Genomic DNA, 7,705 nt, shown 5'->3' on the forward strand with positions numbered 1-7,705 from the left:
TGCTCAAACCTTTTTGTACTTCCAATGGCGTTGGCTCTGTTTCTTGCTGTCTCTCGTGTGCAGTTAGAGAGACATCTAACTCGTGTGTAGCACGATGGTTTTGCTATCCATCTGCTTCCATATTCTTGTAATCTCTGTTTTTAGTTCCCTTTGCTTTGTAGTTCAGTGTCTTCTCTCATGTCCTGAATGATTCACTCTTTCATGCTTGCCTTCAAAATGATGGCAGAACATTTCTTTCTACTCCTTGAGTGACCCCCACCCCTGTACGTGTGTGGATGGTGGTGAAATATGCACATCTCGGCTCCTGTTCAGTATTGATTACCTGCTCTTATTCCAGTCACTTTGCCCTTTGGAGTCATTCATTGGAGCCCTGGGGCATGACGGGGATGGAAGGAGTACAGTTGCTCAGAGACTGCAGCGTTTTCTTTCTTCTTTTAATGTTTCTCTGTAGTAGTTCCACACATAAGTTCAATGTATTTACATTATATCCATTCTCTTTCCCTCCCAACCACTCCTGTACAATCCACTCTCCCATTGCAGTATTCTTTTGAGGACTAACACACAGACACTAAAGCCAAGGGATGCTCATGGCTGTCTCTGTGTCATCACGGGCCCCAGATCTTAGCTTACACCCCAGTGCCAACCAATACTTTAGCCCTGGTTTGCCCCACTAGAGATTTAAACTCTGATGAAAGTCCTCAGGACATGGTACCCTTCCTACTAGTCTTTGGCTTGCACCAGGTTAGGTGGTGTTCCCTTTAGGGGGCAGGAGAGCACTAAAACCTGTGTCTCACTCACTCCTGTAGTTATTGATCGAATAGTAATTTTGTATGAGAATGAGACATTGGTTTATTATTTATACTTTAACTAGCCCTTTTCTTTTTTTTAAATGGTAAGTTAGTGTTAAATTTTTATATAGATGGCTCTCCATAACCGAGGAATATGCACCATGACTTAAAAAGTGTCTTTGGATTGAAAATAGTAAGTACTTAGGGGCCAGGAAGAGGGCTCAAGTGGATACTAATGCTTGCTTTGAAATCACGAGGACCTGATTCCAGCACCCACACAAAATGTGGCACATGGTTGTATGTGCCTGTGACCCCATCAGCGTTAGGGACAAGCAGGGGCAGGTGGATCCCAAGAGCTCACTGGCCACCCAGACAAGCTTAAATGGTGAGTTTCCTGTTCAGGAGGAGATTGTCTTAAGACAATAAAGAAGACAATGATAGGGAAAATCTCTTGTATGTATTCACACAGACATGTGTTAGGTATGATGCACACACATACACACACACACACACACACACACACACACACTGTAGATTTGGTTCAATGCTTGCATTATGGGTTCCCAAATTGCACAAGAATCCTGCACGTGAGACACTGAGGTCCCATGTCCCCTGTTGGTTCTGATTGGTAAATAAAGTTGCTGGTGGTGGCAGGAGACAGAGGTGGGACATTAGGACTTGAGGTCGAGGAGACCAGGAAGGAGCAGAATCCCCACGACAGGGAAGGAATAAGATCCAGACCTGAGAGCTGCAGAAGGAAAAGAATATAATCATATAAGAGCCAGGGAAGAGCAGCCCCAGGGGTCCCCCCCCCCCAATCAGGTCTGGATAGCAAAGATGGAATAGAGACTTTAGTAATAATTCAGGAGTATTGGATGGAAGGCATTAGAAATGTGGAGGTATGGGAATGGCCCAATCATTGAGCTGATCAAAGCATATTTAAATATAAGGCTCTCTCTCTCTCTCTCTCTCTCTCTCTCTCTCTCTCTCTCTCTCTCTCTGTGTGTGTGTGTGTGTGTGTGTCTTCCATTTGAGAATTCAGAGTGTTGGGTGGGTAGTGAGGAACTCACACCACTGCTATCAGGGATATCGGAGTGGATTAATCAACTACAGCAACACACACACACACACACACACACACACACACACACACACACACACACACATACACAGTGGTTCAAAACAAGACAAGAAAGTAGAGCAGAGATTTGATGACAACAAGGAGTTCAGTAGAAGTAGAAGGTAATGAGACAGGTACAACAAGGGCCAGAAAATGATCAAATAACTTGCAACAAACAGTCAAATAAGAAGAAAATTTTTACTAAAAACAAAATCATGACCATAAGATATTATTATTCCTTAAATAATGCACACAGCTGTGATATGCAGACTGTATCATGAGTAAGCTTATAAATGATGGATGCATAAAAGGGACTCTTCACAGGTTATCTGCACACACTGTACCATTTTTTTTTTTAAAAAACAAGGAACTTGTTTATTTATAGATTTTGGGGTCCTGGAACCTACAGCTAGAACCTAGACCCTTGCAGTACTGTTGTGATGAGCTGGCACACTATACCCCCTGTGGCTCTTCTCCTGTCCACAGATTTGCTCCAAAGCCAGTTTTCCTTCCTTCCTTCCTCCCTCCCTCCCTCCTCTCTCCCTTCCTTTCTTCCTCCTCTCCCTCCTCCTTTCTCACTATTCTGAAGACAATCTTCATCAAATAGACCACTTATTAACTAAACTCTTTCTCGAGATGCAAGGACCCCCACCTCCCTTGGAAACCTTTAAGAATGGTCTGCTCACTTTGTACAGTAGGACAGGAGCTTCTTCCCTCAGACTCCGCACTGTACACCAGTGGAGTTAAGAAAGCTCTTGTCACCGAATGGCAGAGAAGCACCTGAAAAAATGTTCAGCATCCTTAATCATCAGGGAAATGCAAATCAAAACAACCCTGAGATTCCACCTCACACCAGTCAGAATGGCTAAGATCAAAAATTCAGGTGACAGCAGATGCTGTCGAGGATGTGGAGAAAGAGGAACACTCCTCCATTGTTGGTGGGATTGCAAGCTTGTACAACCACTCTGGAAATCAGTCTGGCAGTTCCTCAGAAGATTGGACATAATACTACTGGAGGATCCAGCAACACCTCTCCTGGGCATATATCCAGAAGATGTCCCAACCGGTAAGAAGAACACATGCTCCACTATGTTCATAGCAGCCTTATTTATAATAGCCAGAAGCTGGAAAGAACCCAGATGCCCCTCAACAGAGGAATGGATACAGAAAATGTGGTACATTTACACAATGGAGTACTACTCAGCTATTAAAAAGAATGAATTTATGAAATTCCTAGGCAAATGGATGGACCTGGAGGCCATCATCCTGAGTGAGGTAACACAATCATAAAGGAACTCACACAATATGTACTCACTGATAAATGGATATTAGCCCAAAAACTTAGGATACCCAAGATATAAAATACAATTTGCTAAATGCATGAAACTCAAGAAGAACGAAGACCAAAGTGTGGACACTGTGCCCCTTCTTAGAATTGGGAACAAAACACCCATGGAAGGAGTTACAGAGACAAAGTTTGGAGCTGTGACAAAAGGATGGACCATCTAGAGACTGCTATATCCAGGGATCCATCCCATAATCAGCTTCCAAACGCTGACACCATTGCATACACTAGCAAGATTTTGCTGAAAGGACCCTGATATAGCTGTCTCTTGTGAGACAATGCCGGGGCCTAGCAAACACAGAAGTGGATGCTCACAGTCAGCTATTGGATGGATCACAGGGCTCCCAATGGAGGAGCTAGAGAAAGTAACCAAGGAGCTAAAGGGATCTGCAACCCTATAGGTGGAACAACATTATGAACTAACCAGTACCCCGGAGCTCTTGTCTCTAGCTGCATATGTATCAAAAGATGGCCTAGTCGGCCATCACTGGAAAGAGAGGCCCATTGGACTTGCAAACTTTATATGCCCCAGTACAGGGGAACGCCAGGGCCAAAAAGTGGGGGTGGGTGGGTGGGAGGGTATGGTGGACTTTTGGGATAGCATTGGAAATGTAAATGAGGAAAATACCTAATTAAAAAAAAAAGAAAGAAAGCTTTTGTCTACAGAATGATCCATCGATCTCCGCATCTCTCTGGAACCCTCTCTCCCTCTCTAAAGCAGGACACCCACCCCCTGTAGATAACACCTGACAACCTTACTGTTAGGCTGTAGGTTAGCATGTGTGGCTTTCATCCGCTTCTGAGATACTATGAGTTAGGCTGAGATGTTCCGAGATGCCTTTGCTGGCAGCAGATTAAACCAGAGCCCCCTACCCTCCCACTACTCTCTTCTGGTTAATCTTCTCTTCTTGTCAATGCCTCTAAAATAATCTTTAAAATGCCACTAAAATATCAAATTTATGGAGCAAGACAGAAAAGTGTCTCTGAAATTTGAATAAGGGCTTTAAAGTGTAGCTACTGCATCCTCAACTCCTCTTGAGTGAAGCAAAAACAGCTACCCACAACAAAGCAATCCCACATTTGCAGAAAAAAAATCCTTCAACTGTCTCATGGGCTTGAGGACAGGAAGGGAGATCTTATGTGTCTTGCAGCCCATAAATTTAAGTGGCAATAAATTATTATACCATTCAGGCAGCCTTCCAGGTACAAAATAAATCAACTGCACAGGGCAGGCCATGTGGAATAGGGCAAGATCTCAAAGCTCAAGCATTTCAGTTTCTCTGTATCAGACTGTCATTAGTATGGTCCTCAAGCCCTGTGTCTGCATGGGTGACTGTGAGTAATGATAACTGGCTGAACATGAATTCAGGCTATTGTCCCATTGGCATTTGCATAGCGGTTCACCCAGAAGCCTCTATGATAAGTGTCCTATCATCAGATTACATGTTCTTGGACAGAAAAGAGATGCTGTTCTTTGTAGGAAAGTAGGTTTGGAAAAAGTAAGGTGCCTCTGGCTTTTGTTCTTTTGTACCGCGAAGGACTTACAAACTCATTGTTTACACTCAGGCTGGTGATCATTGTCTCTGGCTGGGCTGAGGGTGAGGCAGCCCATTAATACTGTTTCCCACTGGTGCATGTGTTGCACACCAAAGTTAACTTTGAAGGGTCAGACAGTACGAAGCCCATGATGGGTGGCTTAGTTGCCATAGTAACTTGGTAACTCCAGAGTTAAGAGTTCAATTTCTTCTAAGACTCCAAGTTTACACACAAAAGATAGTAAGCTTTCCACAGAGGCTGCCATGACTTTGTTTCAAAACTATATGACATTCATATATAGCAGCCTGCTAAAGGCTCCCTACCACCATGGCTGTCATAAGCTGGGCATATGGCCAACGTGACTGAGGATTTTCTACAAGGCAGACACTTCCTTTGTGGCCTGAGGATGTGTCTTAGTTGGCAGACTGTTTGCTTAGTCTTTTGCCATGTGCACCAGTTCCTGGGTTTGGTCTCCAGCAGCACATCAACTTCCACAGAGAGACAATCTCAGTCCATGAGACAAAGCTCATGAGTCTGGAATGTGAATTTTCAGCATAAGAGGCTGGGGACCCAAAGAGCATTTGAGAAGCTGTAAGGATTCAGAGAACCTCCTGCTCTGAGCTTTTATTAGGAACAGTTACATACAAAGACACTCTACAGTCATGAAACCATGTTTGTAAGAGAAGTTTCTGCTGAATAGATCACCACAGAGAACAAAGGCAAGGAAGCACGGACATAAAACCACATGGGAACGTAACAAGATGCTACAGCTTAGGAATGACCAAGTCAACTTTCCTGAGGTGGAAACATCTGTTTTACAGATCATGTCCCTCAGGCCTTAACGTGCCAAGGGTCAGAGCTCTTAGATACAGAATGTTTTTTTTTGTTTTTGTTTTTCAGTCAGACAAGGTTGTCAGGCAACAATCAACCAGGTGTTGTGGAACTTGCATGGAACTCTAGTATTTGGGGGCTAGAGGCAAAGGATCATAATTCCCATATGATCCCTGGTTACCCAACAAGTTCAAGGTACATGAGACTCCAGTTCAATTATATATATATGATTTTTTTTCTAGAACGATTGTTGCTTCTTATGAACTAGCATATCATCAATGTGGTGGAATTAACCCAGTGAATCCCTTGGGAAGAGAAAGGGAGGCCAACTTTTCTGTATATTTCCTCATGGGATAAGGCTGGTTTGCTTTCAGGAAGGACATAAAGTATATTGCTGGCCTTTTAAAATAAAGCTTCAGCAGGGTGTTATTAGAACAATGGATGCTTGTTTGTCTGCAGACTCTCCACTCTGCTGGAAAACAGGAGGAGGGGCTTCTGAAGACTGATGTCCAGTTTTTCTTTCTTTCTTTCTTTCTTTCTTTCTTTCTTTCTTTCTTTCTTTCTTTCTTTCTTTCTTTCTTTCTTTCTTCCTTCCTTCCTTCCTTCCTTCCTTCCTCCCTCCCTTCCTTCCTTTTCTTCTTCTTCTTCTTCTTCTTCTTCTTCTTCTTCTTCTTCTTCTTCTTCTTCTTCTTCTTCTTCTTCTTCTTCTTCTTCTTCTCCTCCTTCTCCTCCTTCTCCTCCTTCTCCTCCTTCTCCTTCTCCTCCTTCTTTTTTTTTTTTGCCATTATAGGGATCACAGAATGTTTTTCTTCCATTCCCTTCAGATCAGAGTAAATCCAGCATATTTGGATGTAGGGCATTTTTCTTTGTATGGCTCTTGAATTTTAAAGTTTCTCACGATCTTCTTGCTGCTGTGAACGCATTCAGGACATAGCAAATTATCTTCCGCTTCTGGTTCTGGGATAACCCAGGCTGGTAATAGGAAGAGAAAATTCATGCTTTGGGGAGTGTCTGGAGCCCAGGTCTGACCAGCATGAAATTGCATGTGAACCCAGCCTTTCCTATCTGCAGGGTGCTGCCTGCCATGGACCACACACCATCCAAATCCAATAGTTTGTGGCAGAAAGGCCTTTACATTAGAGGGAAGAGGACAGTGATTCACAGACACTGGCTGGGCAGCTCTCAATGCAATTCTTCCCTAGGCTGCAAATGCGGCCCCCTGCCTGAGGTGAATCTAGATTTTCCAGTATACCACTCTTCTGCTTCTGACTTTGGCAGCTGCTTGGAGGCCCATTCCTCTGAAGACTATCTTGGGGTTTCTTGGGACCCAGCTTCATTCTGGCCTCATGAGATGTGTTGGGAATATAATATTCTTGTTTAGAACACGAATGTCTCCAAAGTCTCAAATAAACTTCAACTTTCTTGCCATCAGTACTCAAGTCATGATAATGATACCACTCCTGAAGAGTGTTCCGGGACATGTCATTAATAGGAGGCAGGATGCCCTGTCGCGGAAAAAAAAAAAAAAAAAAAGGAGGCAGGATGGGCAGAAGAGAGGTGCTTGGTATGGTCCTTGTTGGGTGTTTAGGATCATACCTCATCAGAGAACTAGCTGGTGGTTTGTGATCTATGGTTGAAGAAACATTTGATTCTGTAGGATATTCTATGGTTGGCTCCTCAGTAAATGGGACCAATGTTAAAACCACACTCTTTCTTTATCCAAGTCTTCCTCAATTCGTTCTTCTTGTAAGTCTCCTGGTCGAAGTATGACATTTTCAGGCAAGCTTGGGAGAAGACAAAGGCAATATTGCTAGCTTTGATAGCTAGAAACAAACTTCTTCTGGTGGCCATTGCTCATGGGTAAAGATGGGGAGGGGTAAGTATTCACTGTTTGGTCATTATATAGCAGTGGAAATATGTCTGACACAGAAGCTATGGTTGAAGACACTGCCTGGTTAGGTTGGCCATAATCCATGTTCATTCTCCTAGATCTATCATCTTGCATGTATAAGGTGAATACACTTAATGGGGTTGTGGTGGGACTCATCAGCCCTGGGTCCTCCAAAATTTCCACTCAAGGAGTGA

The 7,705-nt window shown here is 43.5% G+C and overlaps 1 pseudogene; it reads right to left on the bottom strand.

The window, feature by feature from the left end:
- Window positions 1–6,445: 6,445 nt before the first annotated feature.
- On the bottom strand, window positions 6,446–7,393 carry Gm20136 (annotated as a pseudogene).
- Between the last annotated feature and the right edge of the window lie 312 nt (window positions 7,394–7,705).

The sequence above is a fragment of the Mus musculus genome, chromosome 18 (genome assembly GCF_000001635.26).
Source record: "Mus musculus strain C57BL/6J chromosome 18, GRCm38.p6 C57BL/6J".
Lineage (NCBI taxonomy): Eukaryota > Metazoa > Chordata > Mammalia > Rodentia > Muridae > Mus > Mus musculus.